Raw genomic sequence first — 16,583 nt, 5'->3', positions numbered from 1 at the left:
AGGAGGCATCCAAGTTCATGATTAACTTGCATACGGATTTAATGGAATTGCTCTGAGATCAATACTCTTTCAACTCCACATATATGTGTTTAGCAAGAGACACTGAAGGCTGCTGTCTACTCCAACAAGATACAGTAGTAGCTAAATCCGCAGAAGCAAAAGGAAAGCAATGTTTTAAATGCAAGATAGAAACAGAGTGAGATGTATATTACCTCCCAAGATATCATTCTGACTTCTGCAATGATAATAGACAGTCAGAAGTCAATATACTCCTTAATAAAAAGCAACTTCTGAACAATGTGAGTGTCCCAAATGTCTGTATTTACATATATGAATAGCCTCACTTTTGCAAATCATTTGGAAATCTCTTAACCCTTAATAAAAAGATCAAAACTATCAGTTGCACAGTTCGGAGAAAAATATACAGAGCCTTGCAAACAGTCTGGTGCATGTCTTTCTTGATATCAATACATAAATTACTTACTGGGTGGAAAACAGCAATCATTGTTCAAAAGGGAGCGTTTAAGACTTTAGCTCATCAGGCTGGATAGTTAGGTGAAGGGCACATCTTTAGTATGTAGAAGGATGGGTCCAAAGGATCTAAGAAAGCTCGGTGAGACCAACAGGTATAACCAAAAACATATTCATTCATGCATATTTAAGATAAACATCCTTATGAAGGGAACATATTTCTTATGATGCCTGAATATTAATCTTAAGAAATACGTAGTCTAGGTGAAGACAAAAGAAATGATTCTAAGTGCAAGCTATTGCTGTATATTTGTGTTTGAAGGGAAGATTCATATCTTGAAATGCTTGTCTCCAAAATAGAGCCAATCACATAAATGGCATCTGAATAAGACACTTATATTTGGTAAGCATAAATTCACACTGAAATACCATTTCCCTAATAACCACTTTAGTTGTTATCCTTGTTTGCCCTAGAAATACTAATGCTGTGATAATAAGAAAGCATACTTATATTTTCCACTAAATTTAGAATTTTAGTAATTGAAACACAGATGCAGTGGCTTTGACAGGGAATTAATTTGGTGTTAAGTATCCTGCTAGTGTTAGATATGCATAGTTACTCAGCATGGACATATTGCTTGTACCAATGATACTATAACACAGTTTAATACACACACACACACATGCACAGGCATACACACACACATAAACAAACCCAGAAATAAAACTGAAAACCCAAGATAAATGTGGGTGGATAAAATTGGAAGTATTTTGAATTATATAAACTATTAACTCGTAATTACATTTTATTATCTGTTAGTATAATAGTCTTCAATATTTTCTATATTTTTTCAATAATTCTGTAATATTTACCTTGGTAGCAAATATCAGCTAAACATAATATATATATATATATATATATATATTTTTTTTTAACCAATATTCCTTTACTGACAAAAACTTTTCTCTTTACTACAGATGAAAGAGGAAGAAAACATGGGTTGAAATCCGTTTTTCTTTATCTTACAGAAATTTAGATGTTGCTTGCTCTCTTAACTAACTTCCTTCCTCCCTTCCTTGCTTCCTTCCTTCCTTCTTCCATGTTCCTTCAAAAAATACTTAATTGGAATCTGTTATAATCTAAGCACTGCACCATGTATTGGAAAGTCAAATAAATGTCTAATGAGATGGATTTGTACCCTCAGAAGAGTTTATAGACTAACAGTAAAACAAGTGTGAATACATTATCTCACTGGAGTGATTATTAAAAAATAAATAAATAAATAGAAAGTGATCCAGAATTGAGAGAAGTCATGGCATAGTCTGATGGGTTCAGTATTTCAGAGAAGACCTTCCCGAAGAAGGGCTTAGATCTCAGGGGAAAGCACATGTAAAACACATATTAATCAGGATAATCTCTGCAACAATAGCCACCAACTGCTGCATCTCATTGGTTTAATAATTTTATTGTTTTGGGTTTTTCTTTGTTTTTAAAATTTGTGTGTATGTGTTTTTTTTCACGTATGTTATGCAGTGTAGATGAGTGAGGTGCTCAGCTCCATTTAGCTTCCCAGAGAGCTAGGCTAAAGAAAGCTCTACCATTTTGTAGCTCAAGGGCAATTTCCCCACTAGAGAATAGTTGTCAAACTGTAAATTTTATTGTCATAACTGGAGAGAATTATACTAGAAGCTAACGATTATAGGCTAAGGATACTGCTAAACATCCCACAATGTACAGGATAGACATCTGTCCCCCACACTCAGAATTACCTGGTTCAAAATGTCTATAGTATTAAGGCTGAGAGACACCCCCCCTCCCCCCCGACACCTCCCCGAAGCTGCACCATCAGCACATCCTTGGATCTCACAGTAGGAAAAAGACACTGCTCTTCGGTGCTTCATCCTGAAAATAGTACACATTCCTTTTGTTCATAGAACGATATAAGTATGTCTCATGCCCCTGATTAAGTGCAGGGAGGTTGGGAAATGTGGTGAAGTAGATGACAAATTTCATAAGCACTGCTATAACTGCCATGGTTGAAAGCAGGATCATGCTGTAAATATCTTGAGCCACTGGAGTCACGTCTAAGCTGTAGAACATTGGGTGATAGGGATGAGGATGGCAGGCATCCGATCTGGGTGTGGGAGGAAGGATAAATGTGAGTCTGCCACCAAGTTTGGGGTGAAATCTGCTTTCGTGTTGAGGTATTCACTGAAACCCAGCAAAAAGCAATATATTAACTTTCCAATGTAATTTTCTCAGATATGTGTGAAAATGGAATTCATTATACTTGAGAATTGAATATTAAGGGTAATTAATGAATTTGGCAGCTCTTTTATTCACAGCATTAGTTGGGAAAAATTCCAAGTATTCAACAAATGAAGCAAGTTTTCTAGTTTCCAAGCCATTTCTTCAAGTGAAACAAGGGAAATTATCTGCATTTTTTTAAATTCCAGAAGGTTCTTTAACTTCTAAAATAAGAGAATAAAATAAATTTGGAACACATCAGAATGGAATAAAATTCATCATTCAAGTATCTTCTTTTTCTAAGCAGACATTTCCTCAAAATTAGTATCTTAATAATTATAGTGCATGACAACTTTTTTTTTTTTTTTTTTTTTTTTAACACTAGAATAAGTTCTGAAGAGAAGAAGTTTTAAAGCTGCTGGCCTAGAGTTTTGGCTCTGCATGTCCCTTGGTCTTAGCTTCTTTATCTATGAAATGACTACCCACTTCAAAGGAGAAATTTAAAGATGATTTATTCCATAATGGATCTTGGCATATTCTTCACATGTAATAAACACTCACTGCAGGTTATTACCATTATTAATATAATTATTGTTATTTATTTTAATTTCAGGTTAAACTCATTCATCTCTTGCCACATGATACAGAGTACCTTGCTTCATTTAGACCTTGGATATGCTGCCCAGAAATTTTGGTCAAAGGTAAGAGATTCACAACCTATTTTTCATTTGTTGTTGTTGTTGTTTATTGTATGAATTTCATGGATCAATCAGAGTCCAAAAAGGAGATAAAACCACACCCGTAATTCAAGTGGTATGAAGGTATGATGAACTTAGCAGGTGATTTACTATCGAAGTTAAGGAGCTGAAGTTGTCCAGAAATTACAAATGCAGAAAGCAGCAAATATATGTAGGCTGAAGAAAAGTGAACATGGGAAAAACTAAGGCTGAGATACAATTCCGGCTGAAGAGAATGTGGCCACCACAGAAACACAGACTGTCAGTAAGGATGAAATGCCCCAAAGCGGATGGGCCAGAACTAGTTTATAGGAACCACTCAGCAAATGGCTGAGAAACTTTCTATCATGGCTGCGTATCTTTTTCTTAATAATCTATTGGCTCTTTTGCTGAAAGAGAGCATGGCGGGACCACTGAAGGAAACCTGATCCTCCTGCTCTGGTCTTGAAACATCTCTCCCATGTCCTCCTTGCAGAAAACCTTATGGAGCCAACTGGTAAGGGGAAATATAGGATGCAGTTCAGCCTCATTAAGAGGGAGCTGAAAGACAGTGACAGCCTGTGAGGTACCGCATCTGGCTATACCAGCTTATGACAGCTGATTGTCTGCATCTCTCCACATTCTGTGACTTCATTTAGATAACTTGAAATTGGCCACAGTGAAAGTATCTACAAAACAAAAATCAGCAAACATTTCAATTCAGTGCTTGTTGTCGTTCATTCTTATTGAAGAGCCAGTTTATCAGTATACTACTGGACACAGCCACTTTACAGAGAACAAACATTCTATAAAAGACAGAATTCAATTTTAAAAACTCATTGAAAGGCATAAATAAACAGCATAGTTCATTTTCAAAAATGATCAGCTCTGCAGTCTGGCAGCATTGATTCCATTCTCTACCATTTCTTATCTGTGTGACAAGGAGTATAATCTCTCTAAACGAAGTATCCTCATCGGCAAAATAGAGAAAATAGTAAGACCTCTCTTAGGATTTGTCTGAAAATTGAGCAAGATAAACTAGATAAAGAGACAGACACAGAATAAGCCCTAAGTGTGAGTGATGATGAGAATTAACACCACGTAACATCCCAAGGAAATTTGCTCAGTGTTTTAATATTAAAACTCAGCTAAATGTATCATGCATAGACTGACAGAGATACTAATTACAGTCTTCAAAAAGTTTGCATTACAATTCATTAAAAATGTGTTTAAAATAGTCTAAAAAGGTTATTAGTCATTTGAAAGTTAATTTTAATAGATTAAAAATCTTTTAAAATATTTATGTTACTGAAGCCAATAGCTCAATTTCTGATAAGTATCATAAGGGACCATCCAAAACATGGAAGAAAACATTTTATGCCCAAATATATTTACCATACTGTCTATAATGGTGAAAAATCACAAAGTAAGAGATTGGGTAAGTAAATTATGGATCAGTAGGAAATACTCAGAATGTTCTGCAGTACTTTGAATAATGTTTATTAAGCATGGTATTGATATAGAAAATGCAATTAATAATACAAAGAAGGAGAAAAATTATATATATCATGACTACAACTGTGGGAAATATGACTTTTAAATGCTTAAAGAAATTGCTTTTTGAAATGATGGTGATAAATGTATCTTGCAGCATGAAATGAGAAATTATGTTTATTGTGTGCTAATAAAATCCTGCTACTAAAACTAATAGTAGGTACTAAATAGATCAAGAAGCAAAGGTCAGGGAAAATAAGTCTGTATATAGATACCCATACTATCTATGTTTGTTTGTTTCTTTCTCTCTCTTTGTCTCTATCTCTGTCTCTCTCATTTTTTCCTTCCTTATTCCCTTTTCTTATTTTTCTTCCTTTTCTTTCTTGGAAGCAGCACAAGCCTATATTTATATCACATGAATTTCTTTCTGCTTGAAGAAATGCCATAGGGAAAATGGGGATAAAATTATCTTGAGATTCTTTCCTATATATATGACATCGAGTTTTCACAGAATAAGAGAAACACACTGAAGGTTAAGAATTTAGTAATCCATCAGCCCATCTTTGAGCCATGGCCCTAGGTAGGCTCCCTTCATATAACAATCACTTATTTCATTAATATTTCCGGTGACATTGAACTCATTGCTCATAGAAAACCCATCCCATTCTGGGTTTTCTCTTTCATGGAAGCTATTTGTAGATCTTTTATTCTCTAGGCTTCTCTAATCTAGACCAAATGTCCTCCATTCTTTGCAAAATCCCTCACTCAGCATGGATTTCATATCTATTACATATCTTGATAGTTGCACTTACTTACACTTCAGGTTGCCAGTGTGTATTATACAATTTGTTAGAAGCATTAAACTCAGAACTCTGGTAGTGAAGTGCAGACATGGTTACCTATCCAGTGTTGGCAAGAAGAAACACATTCTAGCTCAGCTATTTTCATCATGTGAATGTTCACATCCAACTCCATTTGTATTTCTTCCTAATACTTGAAGCTTTCAAGACACAAGATAAGGTAAAGAAAAATGGATACAGGTAGGAAAACTTCTCTTGGACCCTGGTTGGTGTAGACAGTATGTTTCCCAGAACATATTAAGACACACACTGATTGATAATTAAAAGAAATAATGGAATACATTTAGTGATATCTCAAAATGACCCTGGTGAATCTTTAATTATTTGCTTTTATGTAATGTTCATTTTCATTTTTACATCTCTAGAAGGTAAGGTTTATGGACTAAAGGGTTTGTGTTTTTGTTTATTTTAGTGTTTAACATTCATATCTATTAGGAGCACTGCTCTCTTATGATTTCAGAACTTTTTCTAACCCTGTACCCAAGTGCAAGGGAAATGTGTACACCCAAAAAGCATTGATTAAATGCAAGATAAATAGGAAGATCGGTAGGAGAAGGAAGGGAAGAATGAAGGGGGGGTGGTAAACAGAAGAGGGAATGAACCATGATAGACGGTGGACTCTGGGAAACAAACTGAGGGCTTCAGAGGGGGGGAGGATGGGGAATTGGGATAGGCCAGTGATGGGTATTAAGGAGGGCACATATTGCATGGTGCACTGGGTCTTACACGCCAATAATGAATCATGGAACATTGCATCAAAAACTGGGGATGTACTCTATGGTGACTAATATAACAAAATAAAAATAATTAAAAAAAATAAATGCAAGATAAATTAATTCTGACTCTTTAATATAGAGTCACAGAAATAAGGACGTGTATTTGATTAATATATCCTAGGCTCTTCTCAACCTTTAGTGCCTCTTTATCATGACTTTTGCATGATCTAACCACTTGGTACCATTAGAAAATATTTTTTCTATAATTTCTCATTGTTCATTTTGATTCAGCTGTACTGGATTTTCCACTGCCCTTTGATTACACCATGCACACCGCTACTTGATTCTCAGTGTTACCTGCTCAGTGAACTCTGCAACAATTCTCTATAAATTGTATGAACCATCACTTCTGATTTCCTTTCTTTCTTTTTTGTTTCATAATACCCTTACTAAATAATATTTTTGTATATATCCATAAGTCTTTCTCCCTCACTAGAATAGTAGGCATATGTATATGTATATATAATCACTGTATCCACAGTGCCTGGCATATAATAGGTACTGGCTAAATACTAAATGAGTAAGTGAGTAAGTAAATAAATAGACAATGCAGAGAGGTAGGTATTAACACCAACATTTCAGAATTACAGAGCAAGGCCTAGACTGGTTAAGTGTTTTCTAAACTTAACAGAACTAGAAAGTGGCTGATCTAATTTATTGGGATTGTTAGCTGATCAAGATGCACCACTGTGACCACATTAAAGAGGCCACATTAAAGAAGGTAGAGAATGTGGAAACATGATTTAGTAAAGAAACAGATTGTCACTGCTGTGAAGAGAAGGTAGCTGTGGTCATGGAGAAGAGAGAGAGAGAGGGTGGGAGAGAGAAAGGGAGGAAGAGAGAAAGAGGAACACACAGGGGAATGCACAAGGAGAATATTTCCCCAAAGGCATTGGCTTGGAAAACAAAAGGGGCTGAATTTCGTGAGTTCCTAAAACCAGTGGAGCTTAAAGCCTTGAGTTTTACAGGTTAGCAGGCTTGGCTGGGATAGAGACTGGAGAGTACTGCACTGCTTCTGAAAAGAATGCAGGCAAAAAACCACGGGGTTTATTCACTGTTGTCAGAGCTTGTCCCTGAGAGGCAACGTTCATGGAGATGTCTCTCTAAGAACAAATGAGGTGGCTATTGCTACTTCTCTCCCCTACCCCTCGACATGAACACATAGCCAACTGCCAGAAGCAGTGCAGAGCTGACACTGGCTGCATAACTTGCTTATGCCAAGCCCTACTCCCCTATGCTCTGACTACCCTCTCAATCACGCTTGCCTCTGTTCCAGCAGGGCAGGCCTCTTCCCCAGAAAACCAGCAGAAACCCCTGCCCACAACATATCTCCCAATCAGAGAGTTCTGCAAGGCCTCAGTTTTGGTGGAAGTGGTGTTAGGTCTTATTTCATAAGCAAACCAGAGCACATCTAGTTAAAACTTGCCATATTCAGACCATGGCCCTTCCTTGCTCATCATAGGAAAGGAGAGTCTCTGCAGATGACTGGGCTCAAGAATAGAGCAATCAAAACACAACAGCAGAGCACATGCAGAACACACCGGAAACACTCCCTGAAGTGTAGGCCCTGGGCACTACATGACTTCTACTTCATAAGGCCCTTACATTCAGGGGCAGGAGACATAACAGGCTTTTCTACCACAGAGAAGAAGGCAGATGTAGACAAAAATGCCAAGAGAGAAAATTATCCCAAATGAAAGAGCAAAATAAGGCCATTGACAGAGATGTAAGCAAAATAATTATAAGTAACAAGCCTGGTAGAGAATTTAAAGCAACAATCATAAGGATACTCACTGACCTGAGAAAAGAATAGAACACATCAGTGAAACCCTTAACATAGAGGTAAAAGAGTTAAAAAAGAATCAATCAGAGATGAAGAATGTAATAAAAGAGATTGAAAACAGGCTTCATGCAATGAACAGTAGACTGGAAGGAGCAGAGGAAAGAATTAGTGACCTGGAAGATAAAATAATGGAAAATAATGAAGCTGAACGAAGAAAACAAAAAAAGACAGAAAAAAGAAGAATTATGCAACTTGAGAATAGACTTAGGGAACTCAGTTGCTCTCTCAAACATAATAATATTTGTATTATAAGAGTGCCAGAAGAAGAAGAGTGAGGGGGGGGCAGAATATTGAAGTCACACCATGCATCTTCTTTGTTCACAGAACTATGAAACTAGAAGTCAAACACAAGAAAACATTGGGAAACACCACAGGTACGTGAAGGTTAAACAACATGTTACCAAACAATGACTAGGTCAACCAGGAAATCAAAGAAGAAATAAAAAAGTACATGAAAACAAATGAAAATAAAATAAAAATTTGAATCAGTTATGAAAAGACTTCCAACAAACAAAAGTCCAGAACCAGATGGCTTCACAGGTGAATTCTACCAAACCTTTAAAGAAGAGTTAATACTTCTCAATCTATTTCAAAAAACACAAGAGCAGGGGCGCCTGCGTGTCTCAGTCTGTTAAACATCTGCCTTCAACTCAGGTCATGATTCCAGGGTCCTGGAATCAAGTCCTACATCAGACTCCCTGTTCCACGGGGAACCTGCTTCTCCCACTGCCTCTCAGGAATAAATAAATGAAATCTTTAAAAAAAATAGAAGAGGAAAGGAAACTTCCAAATTTGTTCTATGAGACCAAAACTACCCTGATACCAAAACCAGATAAAGACTTCACTAAAAAAGAAAACTACAGGCCAATATCTTTGATGAACATGGATATAAAAATAATAATATACCAGCAAAACAAATCCAACAATATATGAAAAAAGCATTCACCACAATCAAGTGGGATTTATTCCTGGGCTGTAAGGGTGGTTCAATATTTGCAATTTAATCAATATGATATGCCACATTAATAAAAGAAAGAATAAGAACTATATGATCCTTTCCATAGATGCAGAAAAAGCATTTGAAAAGTACAACATCCATTCTTGATAAAAACCCTCAACAAAGTAGGTTTGGAGGGAACACATCTCAACATAATAAAGGCCATATAAGAAAAGCCCATAGCTAACATCATCCTCAGTGGGAATAACCGAGAGCTTTTTGTCCAGAGCAAGACAGGGATGTCCACTCTAACTGCCAGTATTTAACATTGTATGGGAAGTCCTAGCTTCAGCAATCAGACAACAAAAAGAAATAAAAGACATCCAAATTGGGAAGGAAAAAGTAAAATTTTCACTATTTGCAGATGACATGATACTCTATATAGAAAACCCAAAAAACTCCACCAAAAACCTCCTAGAACTGAAACACGAATTTAGTAAGGTTGTAGGATACAAACCAATGTACAGGAATCCGTTGCCTTACTATACACCAATAACGAAGCAGTAGAAAGAGAAATTAAGGAATCTGTCTCATTTACAATTGCATATAAGTGGACCTGAGCATATCAAACCGATGTTGTCTAAGGGTCAATGGTAGACATTGAAAAAAATCTGTTATTTTACACATCTGAGTAAGCTATCTTTATTATTGCACCTGTTCATTTCCTTTGTGGACTTTTTAATTATACATTTGTTTTCTGATGTCTTCTTCCAACAGACAGTAAGTTTTATGAATACAGAAACTAAAATTATTTTATTCATTATAACATATAACCAGGTCTTAGCATTGTGTCACCTGTTACAAATCAAATACTCCTATTCACTTTAAAAAAAATCATGGAGCAAAAATAATATATATCTGGACATTTTATATTTTATGTCAAAGGGCTTTCAAAAATAGCCTAATAAATTATCTGAAGAAATTGTAAAAAGAAAAAAAATGCAGTTGGACCAAAAACAGTAAGATATCTAGGAATAGACCTAAACAAGGAGGGGTAAAAGACCTGTACTCTGAAAACTTTAAAACAGTTATGAAAGAAATCAAAAATGACCCAAAAAAAAAAAAAGGAGAGACATCCTATGGGCATAGATTGGAAGAACAAATAATTGTTAACATATATACTACCCAAAGGAATCTAGACATTTAATGCAATCCCTATCAAAATACCAGTAGCATTTTTCACAGAACTAGTACAAACAATTCTAAAATTTGTATGGAACCACAAAAAATAGACAAAGCAACTTCAAAAAAGAAAAGCAAAGCTGGAAGCATCATAATTCTGGACTTCAAGTTATGTTACAAAGCTGTAGTGATCAAAACAGTATGGCACTGACACACACTAAAAAGATATGTAGGTCAATGAAACAGAATAAAAAACCCAGAAATGAACCCACACTATATAGGCAATTAATATTAAAAAAAAAAAAAAGCAGGAGAGAATAGCCAATGGGAGAAAGATAGTCTCCTCAACAAATGGTGTAGGGAAAACTGGACCATTTTCTTACACCATACATAAAAGTAAACTTAAAATGGTTTAAAGACCTAAATTTGAGACCTGAAGCCACAAAAATCATAGAGGAGAACATGGGCAGTAACCAGTTTGACTTCAGCTGTAACAACTTCTTTCTAGATAGATTTCCTGAGACAAGGGAAACAAAAATAAACTATTGGGATTTCATCAAAATAAAAAGCCTCTGCACATCAAAGGAAATAATAACATTAAAAGGCAACCTAGGGAATGGGAGAAGATATTTGCAAATGATATATCTGATGAAGGGTTAGTATCCAAAATCTATAAAGAACTTATAAAACTCAACACTGAAAAAACAGATAATCCAATTAAAAATGGGCAGAAGACATGAACAGACATTTTTCCAAAGAAGATATCCAAATGGCTCATAGACACATGAAAAGATGCTCAGCATCACTCATCATCAGGGAAAGACAAATCAAATTACAGTGAGCTATCACCTCACACCTGTCAAAATGGCTAAAATCAACAACACGAGAAACAATAAGTGTTGGCAAGGGTGTGGTGAAAGGTGAATCCTCTTGCATTGTTTGTGGGCACGCAAACTGGTACAGCCACTTGAAAAAAGTATGGAGGTTACTCAGAAAGTTAAAAATGGAGCTATCCCACGGGATCCAGCAATTGCATTACTAGATATTTATCCAAAGAATAACAAAAATACGAATTCAAAGGGATACATGCACCCTGATGTTTATAGCAGCATTACCTACAATAGCCAAATTATAGGAACAGCCAAGTCTGATGAATGGATAAAGAAGCGGTGTATAGTTAATGGAATATTACTCAGCCATAAAAAGGAATGAAATCCTTGCCATTTGCAGTGACATGGATGGAGCTAGAATATTAGGCTAAGCAAAACAAGTCAGTCAGAAAAACACAAATACCATACGATTTCACTCATATGTGACATTTAATACACAAAACAAAGGAGCAAAGGGGAAAAAAGAAAGAAAGGCAAACCAAGAAACACTCTTAACTATAGAGAATAAGCTGATGGTTTCCAGGGGGACGGAGGTGGGGGCATGGGTGAAATAGGTGATGGGGATAAAGGAGTGTACTTGTGATGAGCCGCACTGGGTGTGGTATGAAAGTGTTGAATCACTGTATTGTACACCTGAAATTAATATTAATGTTAACTGAAATTTCAATAAAAACTTTAAAAGAAGATGAGGTTAGGGGCACCTGGGTGGCTCAGTCAGTTAATCCACTGCCTTTGGCTCAGGTCATGATCTCAGGGTCCTGGATCAAGCCCTGCATTGGGCTCCCTGCTCAATGGAGAGTCTGCTTCTCCCTCTCCCTCTGACCCTTCTCCCTGCTTGTGTTCTCTCTGTTTCAAATAAATAAATCTTAAAAAAAAAAAAAAAAAAAGATGAGTTTCTTGTAGTCAAATATAAAAAAGATATGCTCAATCATTATCAAAATGAGATAATTTCATTATTTAAAAAAGCATCTTAAATGTTTTAATTAGAAAGGCTCTATTAGAATTTTCCAGATAATTTTATTAATGCCCTACTCCCTTTATAATAGATCAAAACGTGTCATATAGAATATTTGCCTTAGAAAACCTGAACCATGGTTTTATTTCCATTCTAGGGACAAAATTCTTAAAATTTTTCATCCTCAGGCTCCATATTCTAAGAGAATAGAAATATTAATCTCAAAAAATTGTATACAGCTTCTAGCAGATGAAGTAAACAACAGTGCCTGGCAGGCGTGTTTTATGAACATTAACTGAGTTTCGCTTTAATGTGTCTCCATCCGGAATTCTGGCTTACTTGTTCTACTTCCAGTCTATTGCTTTATTTTTCCTCTACTTTATAACATTAGCATTGATCATAATAAAACATTCTATGGCCTATTTTTTGCATACTTTGGAGGAGAAAGATACTGCAGATAGCTATTAAATAATGGATAAATATCACCTTTCAAGTGTAAATGTATAACAATGCCACAGTCTTCTGCATGCAAGTAACAAAATGGTATCAGTAAAGCACAAGTTGGCAAAATCAATATTATTAATGAGACACTCAGAGTTGAAAGAACAAAAGATAACAAAGACTGAATCCATAACTTAAAAAAAAGTCTGTATATTTTATTAATAATTCCCATGAAGACTGCATTTTTTTTCTTACATAGTTGAAATTGTCCTAATGGAACCAATTTTTATAGAATGTTTTTGCATCAAACAGCAAAAGTAGATGAACATCTGAGATATTTATTGTCTCTACATTAATTGAAAGTTTTGAAATATGATCATCATTAGGTCAAAATTCGACTTCACTTCTTTTCTAAACTTCCATTTGGCTTTTCATTAAAATATAAGTCCCTAGAAGTCAGAAGTCCTATCTTGTTCATTATTGTATCAAATGCACTTAACACACATACTGACATATTTTAAGTGATAAAAAATGTGGCAAAGCAATTCTTGGTAGTACTAAAGTTCACTTCAAACACCTCTGCTCTGAGATTCTAAATCACTGTTTCGTGTTATTGATTTACCAACTTTGAAATAAATTGCAAATATATAGTTACACAGTATTCATAATATTTTATATTAAGTACCTTAATTATAAATTAAGTACAACTGATGTTTCTTCTAAGCATTCTGGAATACTTTTTAAGCATTAATTAACCAATAAAGAAGGACGCTGTTTTATAAGGTGTGCAGGAAAGGGGCCATACACGAACCATGTGGAAATGGACTCATTTTCTGGTGACAGAATTTGTTCAGAGAATGAAAAAGTCCAGAGGACTTCATACTTGCATTATTCAGTTACTGAATAGGCTGACTATTGTAGGAATGATAATTTCTTTATCAACTTTTGAAAATTGCAAATCTGTTTCTCATCCTGTTTTATTTGGTCCTTACCACTATCCAGAATTGTTTGGAGGGCAGATATATTCTACTGATTTTTAAATTGCTCACAGTGGATATTGAATGCTTACTTGTTCAATAGCTTCATTTAGAGGAAGAACCAATATGATGTCTTCCCTCACTTCTTTGTGACTTACTCTGTACTAAGCTCCAGTTGGTGGAATAGCCCAATAGAATCATGGCATCCTTGATTTTAGCAGTGAAATGTATTGGAAATATTTCACAATTAAATTCCACAATAGCTGGCTTTTTCTTAAAAGCTGTGGCAAATTAGAGCATTTTAAAAAAGATTTTATTTATTTATTTATTTATCTATCTATCTATCTATTTATTTATTTATTTATTTATTTATTTAAGAGAGAATACAAGCTGGGGGAAGAGGCAGAGGGAGAGGGAGATGCAGACTCCCCACTGAGCAGGGAGCCCAGTGTGGGGTTTGTTCCTAGGACCCTGGGATTGTGAGCCAAAGGCAGATGCTTAACCAACTGAGCCACCTAAGTGCCCCAAATTAGAGCATTTAAAATGTGATTTCTGGTTTTATCATAAAACTCCAATCAGCACAATTGGAAAACCATCACAGTAGGAACACTTTAAGTGTATGAGGAAAATTGCAGTAATTGACATGGAACTGTGGATCCAACTAATCAACTATGTCTACCAGATCCTGCAAATTCTCCAATGTTTGCTTTATTTTGTACTATACATTAAAGGAACTCTGAACCATTTGGAAGAAAGGAAAATGCGTGGTTATTCACGAAGTATGTACTTCAAATCCAAGAAAGTTTGTCACATTATCTTACTGGGAGAACATAGGGTTGCAACACCCACTTTCCATCATATTTATGGCACAACCACAATTATGACATTGATGAAAATAATAAGGATGGAAACATATATTCCAATAATAATCCCATCACTTTAACAAACGTTGAAATTCTACATTTACGTGTCTCCTACCAGAACCTATTAGTACATACACATGATGCGATTGTACATTCTGGTATTCTGACTTTTTATTTAACTTAGCGTGACAAAAGACACAGTTTTCAGTTATGACTTAGCCTTTGAAATTCTAATTTTAATAGCTGAAATTTTGTATACTTTCTTTGAAATGCATTGACAGCAAAGCAAGTCTGAAGACCTAGAGATAAACTCTATCTAGGCTTCTAGGTCAAGTATTAGAAATGGTTATCACAACCCATTATGTGATTTCAAATTTTATTCCCCTCCTCCCTCACACTAATTTGCAGTTTTAATTTTTTTATCTTGAAATTCTACTTTTGTCACTTGATCCATTTTTTTTTTCTCTCAGTCAATTTTCCAAGTTGAGACCATAAAACAAACTGCAGTTAACGATACTACAGGAACATTTTTTCAGGGAAGTGGGGAAGAGAGGAATGAGGAATACACATCAGCCAAAGCAGTCTGTAGAGGTAAAAGGATATCTTTGCAGTGGTGCCCTGCCTATACCTCTTCACTGTGTCAGAAAGAGCTTCTTTTGGGGTGCCTGGGTCGCTCAGTCGTTAAGCATCTGCCCTTGGCTCAGGGCATGATCCCAGAGTCCTGGGATCGAGCCCCACATCAGGCTCCTCTGCTGGGAGCCTGCTTCTTCCTCTCCCACTACCCCTGTTTGTGTTCCCTCTCTTGCTGGCTGTCTCTCTTTCTGTCAAATAAATAAATAAAATCTTTAAAAAAGAAAAGAAAAGAAAAGGAAAGAAAAGAGCTTCTTTCTTCCCAAGTAGTTCTGGGCATCTTTTGACAAACAGCAGCTTTGTTCTATTGTCCTCCTTGCACAAAATCACATATTTGCTATGCTTCCTTAAAATGGGTCTTGAGCGATTATCCTTGATTGTTTCTGAATTCCAAATTATTTTCTATGTTTATATACTCTCTAATTTTTGATTCAAATAACCTCTTGCTTATACTTCATTTTATTTTAAAAAGATAATCCCCTCCTCCTTCATGTTTCAGGTTTCATTATATAAAAACAACCAATTCAATTAGATCACAAAATGGCTTTTTCAGTGACTGGGAAAAACTGAAAGTGATGGAAACTTCAGAAAATCCTGGTTCTCTAACTAACCAGCAGTGTGGTCTTATCAGGTTGATCTAGTGTCAAGGGTCTTAGCTTCTTAGTAAAATGTCTTCTTAATCACTGTAGATAAAAGTAAATACCTGAAGTATTTAGCATAGTCTGACCCTTACTGAGCGTTCAGTAAATGCCAGTTTTGTTCAGTTTTACCTATATTTATTGAACATCAACTTTGTGTCAGTTCAGCATGCCCCAAATAACTCAAGATGGATAAAATAACTAAACATTCATGTCCTAGAGAAAGTTCCATTTTAAGATCATAAATTATGGGTGGGAATTGGATATTAAATTAATGTCTTTTTATTTGAGTGAATAAGGTCAGGTATTAAAAGTGTGAGGGTGAAGGGAAAGCATTCCATTTGCAGATGACACAAAAATAATTTTTGACACATTGTGGGGAGTATTGTTTTTTTTTGTTTGTTTGTTTGTTTTTTCATCTAAAGTGGCTGGATAATCATGACGAATGTTTATCCATGCAGTGCATGCAGACTCACTGCTTTCATTGCTGAGAGAGTTTGGCCATTGCCAATCCACTGTTCTCCAGCTAACTCTCCCTGACCTTCAGTAACAGATAGAACCAAGGCTCAGTCACACCTTGGAAGAAAAGGTACCAGCGCCATCATCAAGTAACTCAATGTCAATATATAGGAGAATGAACTCTGTAGTGTAGGAATGATGCT

General features: G+C 35.6%; 1 long non-coding RNA gene across 1 annotated transcript in view; it reads left to right on the top strand.

Moving 5' to 3' along the window:
* The window catches only part of LOC130544154 (uncharacterized), a 778,585-nt gene that overhangs the window by 313,044 nt on the left and 448,958 nt on the right, over nucleotides 1-16,583 (top strand). Inside the window, exon 4 of the long non-coding RNA XR_008960180.1 lies at nucleotides 3,333-3,420. This is a non-coding gene — a long non-coding RNA (uncharacterized LOC130544154). The remainder of the gene's footprint in view (nucleotides 1-3,332; nucleotides 3,421-16,583) is intronic.

Source organism: Ursus arctos, unplaced genomic scaffold (assembly GCF_023065955.2).
Source record: "Ursus arctos isolate Adak ecotype North America unplaced genomic scaffold, UrsArc2.0 scaffold_19, whole genome shotgun sequence".
Classification (NCBI taxonomy): Eukaryota; Metazoa; Chordata; class Mammalia; order Carnivora; family Ursidae; genus Ursus; species Ursus arctos.
This window is presented reverse-complemented; position numbering and strand designations above follow the sequence as displayed.